The following is a 17,996-nucleotide window of genomic DNA, read 5'->3' as shown; positions in this document are numbered from 1 at the left end:
GAGCACCAGGGGAAAGGACCCCCATCAGCCCTGGGAGCACAGGTGAAGACAATTCAGCTGTGTGACAGGAAAGGATGGAGCCTGGCTGCACCTCTCTCTTAGACCTCATTTAAGGGCTGACTGCCACTGCAGAAAGATCTCTGGTTGGGGATCCCTCCCTTGTGGAGTCTTTCCTGTGAGCCAAGATGTTCAGAAATGGGTGAGAACTTTCATTTTCCTTTGTAACACCATTCTATCTATGCTGGTCCATTTGCTGTTCTACTCCTGAATCACCCTTCCAACACATTAATCTCTGCAATTGTAACAGGCTGGTTTTGTTTTTCATGTGTTTACCTGTCCTGAGCACAGCTTTAATGTACTCTCCACCTATTTTTATGTTGTATGTATTATAACTCTTTAATTTTCACCTCCAGCTATTGCTGCTTTTTTTTTTTTTTCCTTTAGAAACCAGACAATGTTGTGATCTTACATTTTTTTTTTTTTCCCCTTTTGTGTCTTTTGACATTCTACTTCCTTTCATTATTTACTGCTCACAAAGTAAATACAGAAGATGTGAAAGGGGCTCTGGACATTGTTCTATGTTACATGAAATTGTTTCCAACTTAATTCTTGTCATTAACGATGACACTTCCTTCAGAATAATTCACATTTGCAGATCCCCATCTTAACTTATCACCCTTCTAAATACCTCCTTTAATACCTACCTAAATACCACAAACCTCCTTTGTGGAAAGTAATCAAGCACTGCCAAACTTCAAAGCATGCAAACAGTGACAATAAGTGTATCATCAGCCTTGCTTAAAATTAAGTATAAAACACGGAATTATTTGGTTTTATAGATTAAAAACAGAATCAAGCAAGTTTCTTTTTCAAATTCTGTGTTTTTTGTGCGTTATTTTTTAGTTCTTGGAGTTGTGAGATTGTTTTCACATATGGAGGTAGCTTTTCCATGAAGATTTGTGAAATATATGTCTAATATGACACTTCTTTTTTCCCCCAATTCAGTCTGTCCTCAGATAGTTTTGCACAAATCCCATTAACTTTAGTATTTATGCCTAAAGGCAGAATTTGAAACCTGTAAAGAACTGGGTCACTGGACAAAGGCAAGCCTCAAACAGAGATCTCTTTTCTGAGCTATTACAAGAGTATCTCTTCCCTCAGGCTCTATATGAACAATCCCATTTGTCCACAAACAATGCCAAACACTTGAAATTTGATAAGTTACGTTTTATCCTTGTTCAGGTAGGATTTTTTTCTCTTTACTGTAGCTAATAGTCACTTAGTCCTCAATGCAGCATTTGTGGCTGATGCGAAGCATCCAAGGACATCCTCCCACGAGGTGCCCTGCTGCAGGTTGCAGTGCCTCATTCATGCCAACCTTAAAATCAGTAAGTTTCAACAGCTTCTTGTAAAGAGTTCCTCCATTTTCCCAGGGATTTCTTTTTGGTCTCCATGAAAACTGCTTTCATACGTTGGTCACACAGCAACTCCTGCTTTACTTCTATTTTTTATTTAATACTGGCAATAAAATTTCTTTATCAGATTTATGGAATGCAAGATAACCACAATAAGATCTGCAAGCTGTAAAATCAGTCCAGGCACCGAGATTTTTACAAACTACATTTAATGTCTCAGTAAATCTCAGTGAAATAAACAGCCTTAGAAGACTTCAGTCACTTACCACATGTATTCTCTGTATTAACATCTCAGATCTGTATATTGCTTCCATATAACTGGCTGATTTTTGGCACAATTCAAGTCCTCATCACTTACTGACTACACCTAGAATATACATTTCTATTTCTTCCATTTTATTTAATGAAGTCTAAAGAAAATTGGTAAACTTTCTTCAAACATCAGATGTTCTTTTCAGTGTTAAACAGATAACCTTGTGCTGCAGTGCCAAAGCTATTCCAATTCCCTGTATTCTAAATTCATCCACCATTCCTCTTTCCTCTCTTTTTTTCCCCTAGCCCTTGGCAAACAACTAGCCCAAATGATAACTCCATGGAAAATCTTAAAATTCAAGAAAACATACAACTCATGCCTTACCTGAAAATACCTTTCTTCATTATCTGAGATGCAGTCTCCTGTATGTTTCTCTCTCCTTGTTACATTTCCAGCTGCACTGCAGTCGCCATTCTTCCACAGCTCCCTGTTCCTCTGTCTCCTCCATCAGCCTTTGTTCAGGCTACACTGGTACTTCGTCATTTGCTGCAATCAATTTCAAACAAAAGTGTCCTTACATCAAGTCCTTGGAATGTCCCTTGATTATCTAGCTGTTACTTTCTTGCCCCTTCTCAAAGGCCTACGCTACAAGGCAACAGGACATTCTGGTAAATTCATTTATTGCTTCTAAAGTTCTCAATTCTAGACTGGAAAGCAGTAATTGAGAGTCATTAGACATTATTTCCCTTTTAATACTCCTTATGCACCATTACAGAAGTAGAGCTGTCTTTCTTCAGGACTAGGGTGACAGCTTAGACAAGCCTTGTGAAGAAGCACACCAACCATCAGCAGCTCAGTTTCAACCTCCCACTACAGGTCATGTTTCCGTGCATATGTGTTTTCTTCTTCCACTGCAGTGCTGCAAATTGCTGTTCTGAATGAAACTTACTGCTTATCTTTGGCACTGCAGAATTCCCGAGCCTACTGCCTTTGCCAAAGTTCCTCACAGGCTGCTTCAACACAGCATGCTGTGCATTGATTATGCTAGCAAGGAGCTCCCCAGTCAATTTCTTTCATCTTACAGCCTATAAAGGATTAGTTCTGCAAAGTGATACCATACAGCATAGATGCCATGTTCAAAGTTGAAGAAAGCACTTAAACTAGAAAACCTTGTGGAAATTTAGATGCACTCATGCAGTCAGCTCTGGGGGCACTCATCCCTTACACTGATACCAAGGCTGCTAAGTCTGAAGAAAAAAAACTTTTTTACACAAATTACAAGTCAAATATCATTTAAGGCCATGAAACGTGAAGCTATTGGCCATTTGGATGTTGAAGCAGAAGCACAGAGATACTCTGCAGCACACACACAAAGGAAACAAAAAACCACCAACCATCAGATTCAGCCCCCTCTCCTCATCAAAAGGCTTCAAGAGGCTTCTCTGAAGGGTCTGAAAAGCGTTGCTGAGCATTCCCACCCCACTGCTGGTGGTGGACGGAGCTCCAGAGCTCTCAGTGGCAGAATTTACGCTTAACCACAGAATGGCTCTTTGTCCCCATCCCTAGAAGGGAAAGAGGTAATTGCTGCCTGCCATGCCCCTCGCACAGCCCAACCTGCCACGTTCACCACAGGAAAGCATCGATTTTAGGCCCTCTGGCAACAGCTGAGGAACCCAGATGGAGAACAGAAACCCACCAGGAAACACTGCTTCTCAGCTCAATTCGGGCAGCTGCTCTCTTTCTGCACTGCTTCAGATTTCGAAGCAGGGTATAAAATCCGTGAAGCACGCACACTGATGAAAGGGCATTGGGACCCCACCACGCCCCTCAGCTCCTCTCTCCCTCAGGCCAGGCCGTGCCCATCGCCTCACGGGGTCACGACGCCCGCGGTGAGGATTACCCTCACGGCCCTAGGGCGTTTGTGGCGGGCGGGTAGCGGTGAGATCTGGCGGCTAGAGGAGCCCGGGGTGGGTCGGCGGCTCCTGGCGCCCTGAGGAGCGCTGGGGCCGCGCTCACACGCCTCGCACACACCTGCTTCCCGCCTTCGCCTCGCACCAGGCCCACAGGGATGGGGAGGACCCTACCGCGCTGCTTACGTACTCTGCGCCCGGCGCGCTAGCACCTACGGCATTTGCGCACCAGGAACCCTCTCAGGTGCAGTGCTCGCGCTGACGACATTACGGAGAATCCGTAAGAACACCGACCGCTTTGAGGGGCTTTACGTAAGTGACGTTCTTTGGTGCGGGCCTGGCCGCTCCTCACTCGCACATCCGCGGGAGCCGTCCGAGCTGCAGAGAGCGCTCTCCTCAGGGGACGGGTAGGATTACGCAGGCTACGCAAGGAGTAGCAGCTGCAGGTAGGAAATCAGCCAGGCCGGGCCGGGAACCTTTACGTCAATTCCGCAAGGCTGCGCTGCGCTGCCGCGAGGAGGGAGGAAACGGCCGGCGGGGCGCCGCTACGCACTTGGCGCGGCGGGCCGGCATCTTCCTACGTCGTTGGCGTAAGGCTCTCTCTCAGGTGCAGGGAGGGGGCGGGCTCACGTTGCCCGGCAGCCGCAGCCTATGGGGGCGCCGGGCGCTGTCACGTGCCGGAGCCCCGCTCGCCGCTGCGGAGCCGGAGGAACCGGACGGGGCCGCGGAGCCGGGCCGGGGCCGGGGGCTGCGGCGGGGCCGGCGGCGAGCGGGGTGAGACGGGTGGGCGGCGGGGAGGACCGGAGGCGGCCGCCGGCGGTCCCCGAACGATCCCGAGGGGAGGCGGGCGCCGGGCACCGCTCCTCCCACTGCACCGGGCACTGGGGGCAGGAGGCAAGGGCAGGGGGGGGGAGGGGAGGCGGCGCGGGGCGGGGGGACGCCGGTGCGCGCGCGGAGGGTCGCGGGGCGCGGCGGCCGTTGGGGGTTCCGCTCCTTGAGGTGCGGCCGTACCTGGCGACGGGCACAGGTGCGGGGCGGCCGGGGCCGGGCGCGGACGGGCGGCGGGGCGGAAGCGTCCTCGGACGGGGACGGAGAGGCGGAGGAGGCGGGCAGGTGCCGGGCGGGTGCCGGGGGTCCTCCGCGAAGTTGGCCCCCGCTCCGCTGCCTGCCGCGCGGAGCGGGGCGCCATCGGTTTGTGGTTTGCGTCCCCCGGCGCCGGCTGCCCTCTGAGGATCGCGAAGCCGATGGTTCCTATGGCGGTAGCGAGCCGGGAGGACGAACGGGGTCCTGAGTTTCGAATTGAAGTAGAAACGCGCGTTACCTGGCGAAATGGCATTATTTATTTACACGCCCCTGCAAATGGCGCTGTGTGATTTGCGGAAAGTAAGAAAATGTCCTGCGCCGACAGCTGCGCCCGATGGCACCGAGTGGAGCGCTGGAAACGGGCGTGAAATGGAGCAGTCCTGCCTGTGCCGGGCTCTTGGCTGCCTGCTGCCGCCCTTTGACTTCTTCTGTAAAGTTTAAAATGGAATTTTTACGCCTCCTGTAAAGAAGTGCAGCTAACGTGGTGCAAGACTTGGGTGGATGTTGTAGCTGTCAAGTGTGCCACATCTCGTGTAAGAAATGTGGCTGTGTGCTCTGGGGACAAAGAAAAAGAAAATTAAAATTCTCTCCTTCATTCGTGCAGAGTAATTTGGAAGGAAAGGAGAAGGCAGGGCTCTCTGAAGAACTGGTCTCAGCGGATTTTCTTTTTCAGAATGCAGTAACTGTTTTTGGAGCACCCAAAGGAAGCAGTGGAGGAGGCAGGGAGGGCCTGGTGTTGGCAGGAAGGAAGGGAGATGGAGACATACAGGGGCTGTGAGGGAGGTTTTTGGGATGGACTGGGAGGAAGGCCTGTGGTGCCTATAGGGACTGTTGGTGTAGTCCTTTGTGTGTGCGTGGTGGTTGCTCTCTGCATTCCCCCAGAAGGTGGACAGTCTGCCTCTGAGACGATCCATCAGAAAAGATGGGCTGCAGTTATTCCTGCAGGTTTGGGAGGGAGAGGAAGGCCGTGAGAGCCGCTGGGGCTGCCTGTAACCTGTGCTACGTTCTTGGTTGTGTTTAAGATGCATGTGTCTTTTTTTTTGCTCTCTGGAACTTTCCAGTTTTTCTCTGCTTCACGTTGGTGCAGAAGGGGAGGAATGGGGAAAAGAGTGGGTACGGATTGCTAATGGTGTGGTTTTAATACTTTCAGGTTTCTGCTTCTCATTATCTTGTCATTGATAATGCAAGTCCAGTGCTTGTTCTCACATTCCGTGTAGAATCTTTTGTCCTTGCAGAATTTTTATGCCTGTTTGTAAATTTAAAAAAAAAAAAATAATAAGGGACGGGGTGGGGGGGGCTGTTCTTCCACATGAATCATTATTATTGAGCTACTGACAATATTGTCTCTCCACAAAAAGGATGCTGATGAAGCACCAGTTCTTGCTCCAGAGGGTTCAGGAGCTTAAATGCAAGGAAGGAATCCAGGACTGAATTTCTTGAGGAACTTGAGGAAGGTTTTTTTCTAGAAATCCTTGTGTGTTGGGGGAACCCCAGGTGAGTAAGTGGCTGAATCCAGCCTCATGGCTTCTGCTCTGAGATGGCACTGCAGATGCAATTGGTTTCATAGCAGAGGTTCAGAAGGAACTAAGAAGAAAGCGTAGGCAAATGGAAGGTGATTGCAGAAGATCGGCGCCATGTGTGCAGATCCTTATTCTTAAAGCAGAGTCTGAACTTAGCTGAGCAGTTGTATAGAAGACCATTGGGAAAAGAGGAGCAGAGCAATGAGGGCAGAGGGCATGCCTTCTGTATGTGTTTGTGAAGCAGTTTAAATTGTGGTAGACTTGCAGATCTTGGGAACCCGTTTCTAGCTTGGAAGCAGTATTTGCCTTGAATGTTCATTCAGTAACAGTGATTCTTAAGGTTGCGGAGCTCTTTTCTTTGGAAGCTTTTTGGTGTTCCTCAAGGGTCTGTCTTCGCAGATTTTTTTTTCTTTTAAGCTGTCTCTCATTTATGAAGTGAATCCTGTTGAGGTGGGGAGGGAAGAAGGGTGTGGAAGAAAAGAAACTAGTCCAGGCTGCTTCGAGTTGTGAAAAAGCCTCACTGTAGAACCATAAAAGCTGCACTTTTTCCATGTTGCTCTGGAAGCAGCTGAACTTTGTAACTTGGCATGTAAATAGAGCTCTTTGAAGAGCATGTCCATGGCTGGAAAGAAGGGAGGGGGAGATGCCCTGGCTGGCTAACAAGCTTATGTGTGGAAAAAGCCACTGTGATTGGCATTACATATCTGTTAAAAACTGTGAAGTTTTCAGAGTCTTGTCCTTGGTTATGGGTGCACATGGACATGCTGGCGCTTCTACATGTAAAAGAAAACTGAAGAAGGTGGCAGTTTGAGTATTTGTACTGGGCTGGATGAGGGAGCATCCTGGGCAACTGTGAGAGGCAGTCCTGGCTGTCTGTGCTAGGGAAGCGAGAGCGCTGCGCTTCAGTCTGTGCCCTGCTATGCTAACTGGCAGCTGTTGGTGAGTTAGGGCTTAAGATAAGTGTAGCCATGCCAACAGAGGACTTCAGCATCACATTTCTGTAACTTAGTTTGTATTGAGGTCAGGGAGAGAAGGCTCTTCTGTTCTGACAACATATGCGTGAGGAAAGCTTGGCTGATGTAGTGTCCTGGATTTCCTATAAAATGAGCAGTATTGGCAAGTGAAGGTTATTTTACTGCTATATATGCAGCAGCCATGAAATTAAAGGGAAAAATCCTGTTAAAAGTAACATGAACATTACAATTACAGATTTAAATAGCAGAAAAATGCAAATCTCAAACATTTCTAAGAAAATAATTGTTTTAGTACAGATGTTGTACTTGAAGTATGCATGTGACAAATATAATTTTGTTGTACAAAGTTTCTGGAAAAAAAGGCCTAAGATGCCCTACCTGAAAACATTTGCTTCTATTTCTATTTAAAGCAGTGGTTAATAAAAATGACAAGACCAGAGACAGTATTTTTTCAGTTGTTCTTCTGCATTTCTTGGCACTTGTGAAGTTTTTCATTCTTACTTGTGAGCCTTTCACAGAGCAATGACGACAGAAAATGCAGACAGTGGTGCACTGTGTCAGCTCACACAGATCATGTTCCACTTCTTTGAATAACTTTATGTCTCTTTAAGAAAAAGTGTGTGTAGGAATTGTTACAAATCATATGGGTAAGTTAAACTGCTTGCACTTTTTTTTTTTTTCAACTTTATTTTGTAGCAAGATTGCCTCATGTTTCTGGACCATTAAGTGTCACAGAATGAAGGAGGACTGAGAATTTTTGGACCCCACTCCATGTTGGTCTGTTGCCCCATATTCATAGTTTTGCTTTGCAATGCATATTCTGACCTTTCTGTTAATTTCCTATGCAGTACAGGAATGTAGGCAAGGTGCTAGTTATAGGGGAAACATAAGAAAAAATTCAGAGCATGTGGTTTGTTCTGCTGCTACTGAAAGGTATGTAAAGCATGGTACTGGACTGCTGTGTCTGTCCTCTGCCAGCTAAAACCAAGAATTGAGACTAATCCTATGTGTGGATTTTCTGTGCAGCCAACCAGAGCTGCTCTGTTACTGGGCCATCTGCACATTTGCTGATTGGTTTCTCAAGTAGTAAAGACCATGGATTATTAAAAGCCGTGCCCTCATTGTTTCACTTCATGGAATTTTTCCACAGCTATGCAAAATTTCTCTCTTTTCATAGTAAAATGCTTTCTTAATGTGCTGGCAAACTGGAGGTGCTGGTGGATGCTGAAGAGGAATCGTCTTATGAAATCCATTTGCTAACTATTTTAGGAGATCTCTTGGATTGTGGTAACTGAAGTGATCCTGTTGCATGGATTGATTTAAAGCAGTTCTCTTATACTGTGGCTTGGCAAACTATTGAATAGCCCCGAAATGCTGCTTGTGATTGACATAAAGCAGCATATTCTTTACGTTTTGCTACTAGGCTCTAATTTATCTGTCGTAAGGCTTGTGTACAATAGCAGTAAATTCTTTTTATGGCAGTGTTTCTCTTCTATGTAATATCTGCATAAGGGAATTAAATTACTCTTAATTGTATCCTTAAAAATAAATTTGGGGCATGTCTGGCTAGCACATTAAATTCAATTTTGCTCCTTCACATTCTTACTGCCCATTTACTTTAAATTGACTTTATTGAAAAATTAAATGTTTGAATATCTGATTGAGAACAACACTGTCATTAGTGGGTAATCATGAGATGTCAGAACCTGGAGAAATCTTAGAAAACAGCACCCATTAAGGTTTTAGACCTTAAACCTGATGTAGTTAGAAGTGAAGCAATGGTTGAAGCTGAACTGGCTGTTTGACCTAAGAGCAAACAAACTCAGCGGTGAGGAACTGCCGTTACCCCTCATACGCTGCCCCACAGGAGGAGCAGCAAAGAGCAAGTTGATTTGGAAGGCCTTTATTTCTCTCCTCCATTTTATTCTTGGGAGGGGAGACACTTTCACTAAATGCATTTCTTGTTTGACTTGTAGCACAGCGAATCTGAGTAGCAGTGTAGTGTTTAAAGCCTTGGGCCCTGAGGTGTCCTTAAGTATCCTCTGAGGTACAAATACAATGTTACACACGGAAATGTTTCTCCCAAGCCACTGTGTTAATTCAGGTGTCTATAACCCTAAGCAGAGTCTTCCCCTAATCATAGTTCTCAGCTGGCAGTGTCTGCCTTCCTGGAAAAGCATTAAGGGACTACAAGTGAGCATGAAGCTATGTGGAGCTGGTTTGGGAACAAGAATTGCCTGTTTCTAGAAATGAGCTTTAGCTCAGCAGTCACAGAAGATGAGGAGACTTGAGGCTTGGGATCAGGATCTTCATGGGCGCACAATGCTGCTGATCTTGTCTGGTGAGACTTCAGTATGAAGTGATCTATCCTACTGGCAACGAGACTATGAATTATTATTTTTGTTAGGGGGATGGATCTTTAGCACTGGATTTTGTTGAGTCACAGAGCTGATCTTGGAGGAGACATGAAAAACGTTGCCATTTGTTGTAGGGCATTGGAAACCAGGCAGCGTGGTGCACCCCACTGAATTTGGTTGTCACTGTTGAAATGGGTAAAGCTTTAGAAACTTCTGTGTGGTATCTTTATTCCAGCACATGCTATATGATTCTATGGCTTCTTGGCTTTTTGTATAAAGGCACAACAAGTGTGCCTGGTAGGGGTGTCCTGTTAATTAAAGTTAGAAATACTGTAGGTGAATGTCAGTTGCTCGACTCTGTACCTTGAAGTGAACTGAAAGAAGAAATTTCTATGGCCCCAGTTCCTTTCCTGAAAAACAAGTGCAGTGAGAATGGAAGTTTCCTCCAGTTCTTTAATTAATCTAGACTGAAGTTCTACCAAAGTCCCTGTTGGAGCTAGCAGCTGGATCCTAAGTAAAGCAAAGGAAGTTGAGCTCAGTTGCCTTATGAAGACTTAGGACAGCATTAGATAGGGAAAGGAGATTTCAGATGTAATCTCTGATATCTTCTGGAGTTATTTGTCAAAAGTATATGGTATGAACTTAGAGAACTTGGACATCTACTCCTCTTCCACTTTCAATCTCAGTCTTTTCCCTCTTTAAAGACCTGAAATGTTTCCATCGCAAAAACTGTTAGTTTAAAGCCACTAATTAATGTATTTGGGCAAATATGGTGACAAGTGTTCTAGCAAAGCCAGGAAGAAAGGCAGATACTTAGAAAAGGGGTTGGAGACAAGGCTGGTAACTGCTCTGCTTCTGGTGGGTGAGGGTGAAATTGGTGGCTGCCAAAAATACAAGCTGAGACAAGTAGCTCATTCTGCTCTGAGCCCACATCTGCACACACCTCCCTATCTCTACAGATGGCCAGGAGGCTGAAAAGAGAACACAGTTGTCTAAATTTGTGTAAGAGAAAAGAATCACTACTCCCACCTTGAAAGTGCATAAGAACCTCTTGTAACTCAAGTATTTCAACCAAATTTAAAAAGTTTAGTTGAATTTTCAGTCCTAGTAAATTATGCTAATCCTGACACTGTAGCTTCTAAATACATTTTACGTTTTTTTGTACTTAGAGATGACTGACTGGGGCTGGACTGTTCCTTTCAAAACTATCCTGCTAAGGAATAAATTTGATTTAGAACAATTCTTTGCATGCTTATGCTGTAACAGCTAATCAGTGTGATACTCGTCCAGTTTACATTTCACAGTACAATGTGTTTTAGAGAAAATAATCTGTTGCTATCTAAATAGTGATGACGCTATTTGAGGTAATTACAGTAAAAGGCAGCGTGCATCTCGAGCAGGTCTCTGATTAAAAACTGAATGCTCTTAAATTTCGACCACGTTACATTGTTTCCACCCTAACCAGAACACTGAAGAACCTGAAATTGGAGACCTCCTGGTTCTTTCATAAACAAATGAACAAAGTTCTGTTGTTTAATTTCTTGCTATGGGTCTGGAGCCTGAACTTCAAGTTCAGTTTCAGCGAGAAACAAAATAGGATAGCAGAGCTGAGAAAACTTGCGAAGAGGGCTTGAACAGAACTACTGATAGAGCTTCAGCTGCTGAGGAATTGTGACGTGCTAAAGGAGAATCTTAAAAGGGGAACAGTACAGCCTGCTTTGAGCATTGCTCAGTAAGTTGCAGTTCTTAGTCAAACTTAACTAGTGCAAAGGTGGAACATTTTGTGCTCTTTAATGTGGAATCTGCAATTGTTAAACTGGCTGCATGTTACAAATGAATCCTTTCCTGTGTAGTTGGGTAGTAACATACCTCTGTTTTGGTTTCTGTTGAGATGTTTCCAAATGTGCTTTTAGTAATGCAGCACAAACACAGCATTGTCATAACAGAATTCCATCCTTGGTGAGAAGTTGCAGCAGTACCGTGCAAAGGTGCCACTGGTCTCTTCCTTACAGAATGATGTTGGTCATCCTTCCAGCATTATGTCTACAAAACTTTCTCTGACTCTGTCAAGTTTAATGATATTTGGTGGAGAGCATGTGTACTGAAAGAATGCTAAGGCAGGAAAGATTCAGAGTAGAAACACTCAAATACGGAGTTGAGTTAATTTGGATCAATGAGTTGCCCATAGGTGGGCGAAGTCCAGATGAAAGTGTCAAAAGCTCACTCCTTATTTCCTGTATCCTTTTACTGTGGATGCTGTAGCAATTATTGCAATGCCTGAATATCATCCTGGTGCTTCTGCAGTGGGTGTAGTTGGCTCAGGCTGTCTCCATGCTGTTTTTCCTAGGAAGAACTGCTTGAGGAGAGCTCATCTGAGCTTAGGACTCCGGTACACTTACTGGTTGTTTTTTTCCCACACTGTGAAATGCAATCTTTATTTTAATGTAAATGCCTTGACTAGATTCTTTACTTTTGTTCATAAATGTTTGACCTGTATGTGGTACTTGCCATAATCTTGTGCCAGAGAAATGACTTACTTTCTGTTTGCACTGGGCACTACTGATTTGCAGGAGTTGACTGATTTTACTGCCAATTTTAGCAGGTGTGCTGTGTCTCAATGAGTCTCTTTACCCTCACTGCACAGTACATACACTAGCAAGTCTCATGCTCAGTACATAGAAGACTGAATTTTGGCTTAGAGCTGAGGAGTGCAGGGATTTGTTGTACTTCCCCTCTTTTCTTTTCCTTGTTCTGTTTCTATTTGTGCTCCTCGTGTTTACAAAGCTCAGAATATTTCCTGTAAAAACTGTGTGTGTGTAGTTGGTTGACTGCATGCATACTGTCCACAAAATGTAGTCCTAAGTTTGCTTCATACTTCAGAATTCCGGAGATCAGAAAACTGTCATCCTTTATGCTGTGAAAGGACTGCAGTGTTCGTTACAGCAGCGTTTAAAGAGAAGGTTGGTGGTGTGGAAAAGATTTTTTAAAAGTGCTTTTTGGCTACTCTTGTTGGGAAAGAAAAATCTCTCTTAAGACTGTCATGTGGTTGCAAAAGCTTGCTGTCATCCTCATGTGTAAAGAATGGGAGGCTGGAGGATGGGGAGGCAGAATCTGGGGCAGAGCTGGCTGGTGGGGCCAGGCCGCCTGCTGTGCTCCTCCTGTGAGCTGCAGGAGCTCCAAACCGCTTCCCCTGCTGGGCTGCGGCTGTCCAGCACTGCAGCACGGGAGCAGCCTGCAGACACTCAGTGCAGCAGCGATGGAACAGGGCAGCTGTACAGCCTGCTGTGTGGGGAGAGGAGAGAGAAGCTCCTGGAGCACTGTTTCTCTGCAGTACAGGAGAGAAAACCTTATGTGCAGAGTTCACGGTGTACCACTGCAGTTCATTACTGAGGTTTTGACAGTCCTGCATTGTTTCTGTCAAACTGTGGATGCTTCACGGTGAGCTGTCGCTGTTCTGGGACTGCTGGCAGTGGGTCTGGTGATGGGGTAAAACCTGACATTGTATACAGTGTCTCTGTTATCTCAATAATGCACTTCTTGAAAAAGTGTTTATTCCTTCTGCAATTAACTGGTAATTAAGCTACTTTCAATCACTCTTTCCCGACTGAGTAGTTGGTGGTTTTGCAATTGTGCAGATTGGAGTTTTTAGAACAATTATTTATATCTATGGGACACAATTGCTTTATTGTTTTAAAGGAGGTGACTATCCAACTTCTGTGTTCATTTATCTTGATTAACCTCTTGTTTTACCTCTTGCATGCTGAGTTTTCAGTGAATCTTTCTAAGAGGGGGGAAAAAAAACTTGATGAAACCATCCAGAGGTTCATGGCAGAAAAGTGTCTCCCAGCAAGACCCAGTGCAAACATGCCCACAATTTTATTCTGGAATGTAGCCTGCCAATCAGTTGTTTGGGATTGTTTTGAGTTAACCTGTAGTGCCTGAGTGCCTTTTGAGAAGTTACATCTTTTTCTTGTCTAGTGGGTCTCAGTGTGTCTCTTGGTCCTTGAACGCACGCATCATTTTTTTCTCACTGTTTTCTATCCCAGATGGACACTTGAGGATATGACACGTCTGGTCGAGGAAAACTGCATTGAGAGATGGTGCTGTGAGCTCAAAAATCTCCTCACCCATGCCCCTGGAATAGGGGATGTCCTACCAGGTGATATTGGTGCCTATTGCTATTTTGAATGTAAATTGGCATCAGAATCTTGAAGAAACCATTGAAGAAAAAATTCAATGGCCAAATGCTTCCATATGTTGAAAAGCGGTTGCCCGTCAGTGCACCAGCTTCACGTGTGGTTTTCCGGGTGACAAAAACAGGCCGGTAATTAAAAAAAAAAAGCAGCAGTTGTTTTTTTTTCCCTCCTTTTCCCAGCAGTGGAGCTGTAAGAGGAATTTGGAGAGCCTTTAAGAGCAGGAGTCAATAGTGAAAAAATTCTTAGAAGTTTCATTTTTGGCAAAGTTTCTATACTAGGAGTTGGTAACAGATCTGCAAAATAAACATGATACACTGATGGGTTTTAACTACTGACTTTCAAGTTATTTTTGGAGGGCTTATGCAGTGAAGCCATAAATGTTTGTCCATTCTCAGAAGAAGCAGCATTTATAAGCAATAACTGAAAATCTAAGAGTTAAACACCCTAGAACTGGGAAAAGTTCATATTTGCAGTTATCAGAGGACATCTTTTGGAGCTCAGTATCTGTGAGAAAGCAGGACAATGGCTCTTGAATGACAGGAAGTTTCTCTGTGGCTTGTGTCTAATGTTAATGCTGACTTGGACTCCAAACTGTGGAGTATGCCTGAAATTCAACATTCAAAGCCAAAACAATATGCTACAACTTGGTTCCCAGAGAAAGAAGCTCCATGCTGAAGAGTGGACTGCTTTTGCACAGTGGGGCTGTGTGGCTTCTCCTTACCTTCCAGAATGGCACAGGTCCCTTACCAGTGTCCTGAAATGTTCTCATTTCTCTGGCTTCTGTTCTTCCCGAGAACAGACTCTGTGCCTTGTGCTGGCTAACAAAAGAAGGACTCCACTGCGCTCGTTTTCAAAAGACACGAGGTGTCTGAGTCCATGTCCATCTGACGTTCCAAAGAGAGTGGTTAAAAAATGTAATGTCTGAAAATAGGACACATTCTGAATTAAATTCTTGAGTTTAATCACACCATACTCAGATACAGAATTGCTAATTTGAATCTCACGAGTCTAGAGGTAATTGTTGTCAAGCATTTAATGTGACTTTTTGCCAAGTTGGCCTTTGAAGGATGGCTCTGGTCCTGTGAAGAAGAAATGGAATAGCAGAAGCAGCCAACAGCAGTCTGTTAAAATTGAACTAAAAAAGTCTAATAAAAGCTGAGGGGTGAGGGGGGTGGTGTATTCTGCAACTTAATATGTATGGGAATTGGAAAATTAATTTATTTTCCAAGTCTTACCATAGATTTACTATGATATTAGGAAATTTACTTTAGACTTTGGTGGATAGGGTCTCTTCTACATGGAAACTATCAGATTTATTCCTACTGTAGGGATTAGAAAAGTAATGTTTGTGAAAGTGCTGTGAAACTCTTGTGCGTACGGCTCAGTCTGATAGCACTGTGCTACTTCACACTGCAAACAAAAGGGAAGAGCTTATTACATGTTAGTGTTTGCTGTTAAGCTGCTCTGAGTATTACAATATCCTGTAGGTTAGCAGGGGGACACTGGGTAGTGCTGTCTGTTTACCAGCAGATGGAGAAGTAACGACCTATATTTCTTCAGTTTGTAACCTCTGAGCGTTTTCATTCAATCAGCTGTTCATGGTATTGCAAAACAAACAAACAGAAAACAACACAGTGTCTCTGCTGCCATTCAAAGATTGCAAATAAGTTTGCAAGGATTACCAGCTGCATCCACAAAACAGCTTGGTGACACCTGCATGCTCTGCTAAGTGTCTAGTATTTAAGAATGAGATCAGAGTCTCCAAGTGCAATGTATTTTCCCATGGTAAATGGAAAGAAATTACTGTAGCCATATTTGAATTAATGCAGTTACGTAAGTAGTGTTGTTCAGCAAACTGTGCTTATGCTGCCATGGAGCTAACTTTGATTCCTCTATTAATTTTCGTAGTGACTTTTGAAGAAGAAAAAAATGGTACCTGTGGTTTTTTTTTTCAGCACAAAAATAAATCGAATGTCTCTGTCAGTTGTCTGAAGCCATGTGTTGAAAAGCATGACTTTTTTTTCTTAACAGTTTTGCAGAGTAATAGGACAGAATATGATTTGGATTCCAAAAGAAACATGCTGGGTCAATTTAAACTCTGCCAAGTTCTCATTTGCAATTTCTAGAAAACTTAAAGCAGAAACATCTGAGTGCCTGCAGAAGTCATCAGTCTAAATTTAACTCTCAGATTTTGTCTCAGTAAAGCACAAAACTGTCTGGTAGTGTTTGTCCACTGCATTCCAGGCACTCGCTGTTCTGTCATTGAGGCTTCTGCATAGGTGGAAGAAGCCATTTCGACAACGTGAGAACCTGAAATTCTTTTAACACTAAAATATGGTTTTTGACTGTAAAGACTAAGGAGTTCTTTGGTGCTCTTAAGACTAGAGTTCAGTGTTTGCTTTTCTCTGGTTCTTGTTCTCTTTGCCATATCCTTTAATAATGATGACGTTGTGACATGGCACAGATTTACACTGATGGCTAAGCAGGTAAGAAAGCCAGTAAGACTGTCACGTGATGTAGCTGCATCAGAAATTCTGACTGAGAGATGAAAGGTTACACGTACTGCTTCCCAGCTTAGCAGTGATGCTGTTAGTTTATAAAGTAGCTGTTTTTATTCTGGTTTTGATCCTGTGCCCTGCATTTTGAACTGTGCGCTCCTACCCTGATTTACTGTAGCTTTCCCAGCGTGCCTTCTTTAAAAAAAATAAAAACAGAAATCCCTTCACTGTTACTTTCAGGAATAGCAGGTTTCCTGTGATCAGGGGAAATTGAAACGTCTAGACGTAAAATACAGTTAATGGCCCCAAATAAACAAACTCAGCTTTTCTCCAGTCCTTCCCTGACAGCAATTTCAAGTGTTACTTCCAGCAACTGCAGTGTATGGAGGAGCTTTGGGCAGAAAGTGAGGTGGTGGTGGTTGCTGTAAATCAATCTCCCTGCAAAGCCAAGAGCATTCTGAATGCTGCTGCTGATTCCATGGTTTATTTGCTTGCTTTGAGGGAAAATGGGTACACGCCTTCTTTTACACTGGAGTTGCAACAGCTTGCTGTCATGCACTTCTGCTTCCTAACCTGGATGACATCTTACTTTCACACGTTTACTGAAATGCTGGTGCCTTTGGCTTGTGCAAGCAGGTTGCCTCCAAGGCACTGGTGTTCATCATAGCCTTCTGTTTTGTTGTTCAGACATGTATTGCTTTATGTTGAGAGAGCAAACTGAGACGGTAATTACATGATGGAGAGAAAACAGTGAATGACAAAGATTGAAGAACCATTGGTATATTTTATGCTGTTCTGAGTAAAGTGGCACAGTAGAGATGGTATCATTAGCTGTAAAGAGAGATTAAACAGATCTGTGGCAATTCATGAAATTTAAGGGAAATGAACCAAAGCAACAAAGTTGTGTTTGTGTCGTTAAAATCACAGCCAGGTGAGGCTGGTGGATTTATGCTGACAGCTCCTTGGGGTTTGTTTGTTTTTCCCCAGATAATATACTTATTTATTTGAATTTTAATATAGCTTCTCAAGTTCAAGATCAATTACTTAACTGTGTTTTCTAAAGAAATTAGAATATGATGCTACAGATATTTTGGTACGTAAAACTTTGCCATCCTGTTATAAATAAGCAGTTAAGGAATTCAGTTCTCAACTTGGGAAATACGAATGATACAGAAACTGAAGACAAAATCTTGTTTGGTCATCAGAGTGGAACTAGAACGTGGTCAAGTCTGATGGTGGATGTGTACTGGCAGAGAACAGAAGAGCTCTTTGCACAGCACCTGCGGACACTGATAGTCTTCCAGATCCTTGTGAATCTTCTCTCTTAAAAAAAAAAAAGTCAGTGAGGCAGCAAGACTGACATATCACAAAATGCACTTAAGTGGAGAGTCATGAATGTTTAAACTGGCTGATGTGCGTGCCATCCAGAGTGAATTTGCAGTGTTGAAAATGCCAGGTTCTTCATGCGTTGCCACTGGGGACATCAAGGAAGGAATTCTAGGGGAGATGCTGATCCTGATACCTTGAAGGAAAAAGGCCTTCCTCTTTTACATGAGAATTTTAAAAACATTTTCTTCTGTGTCGGTGAGTGGTCACGTAAGACTGACCTTTTGGAGTGCCCAGGAAGTGTCTGGTGATACTTCATTGCAATAAGCCTGTGTGCTAAATGATATCTGCAGAGACTGTCCTCTAGGAATCCAAACTGCATAGGTGTTTCCTATGGTGTTTAGCTGGTTTTGTTTTGAGAGGAACAAAATCTGTAGCTTAGGCTAACCTGCAGTCAATGGGAT

General features: G+C 44.0%; 2 protein-coding genes and 1 long non-coding RNA gene across 8 annotated transcripts in view; 1 reads left to right on the top strand and 2 right to left on the bottom strand.

Moving 5' to 3' along the window:
* CRB2 (crumbs cell polarity complex component 2) overlaps positions 1-4,637 on the bottom strand; it is a 63,429-nt gene extending 58,792 nt beyond the window's left edge. Inside the window, exons 1-2 of one of the 4 annotated variants that reach the window (XM_042830868.1) lie at positions 4,590-4,637; positions 2,053-2,214 (exon numbers count right to left, since the gene is read on the bottom strand). The gene's annotated coding sequence lies outside the window, so the exon portion shown is untranslated. Of the gene's footprint in view, positions 1-2,052; positions 2,215-3,364; positions 3,565-3,768; positions 3,994-4,589 lie in introns of those variants that run through there. The other 3 variants (XM_042830865.1, XM_042830869.1, XM_042830867.1) reach the window with 3 other exon arrangements.
* LOC122166823 (spermatid perinuclear RNA binding protein) overlaps positions 4,331-17,996 on the top strand; it is a 48,536-nt gene continuing 34,870 nt past the window's right edge. The window contains exon 1 of one of the 2 annotated variants that reach the window (XM_042830887.1): positions 4,331-4,352. The gene's annotated coding sequence lies outside the window, so the exon portion shown is untranslated. Of the gene's footprint in view, positions 4,353-5,988; positions 6,156-17,996 lie in introns of those variants that run through there. The other variant, XM_042830888.1, reaches the window with a different exon arrangement.
* Positions 14,987-17,996, bottom strand: part of LOC122166829 — a 59,415-nt gene continuing 56,405 nt past the window's right edge. For both annotated transcript variants that reach the window (XR_006170889.1, XR_006170890.1), the window contains exon 5: positions 14,987-17,529. This is a non-coding gene — a long non-coding RNA (uncharacterized LOC122166829). The remainder of the gene's footprint in view (positions 17,530-17,996) is intronic.

This window comes from Centrocercus urophasianus, unplaced genomic scaffold, assembly GCF_019232065.1.
Source record: "Centrocercus urophasianus isolate 14NV4802_14NV808 unplaced genomic scaffold, USGS_Curo_1.0 seq_34, whole genome shotgun sequence".
In the NCBI taxonomy this organism is placed as follows: Eukaryota; Metazoa; Chordata; class Aves; order Galliformes; family Phasianidae; genus Centrocercus; species Centrocercus urophasianus.
This window is presented reverse-complemented; position numbering and strand designations above follow the sequence as displayed.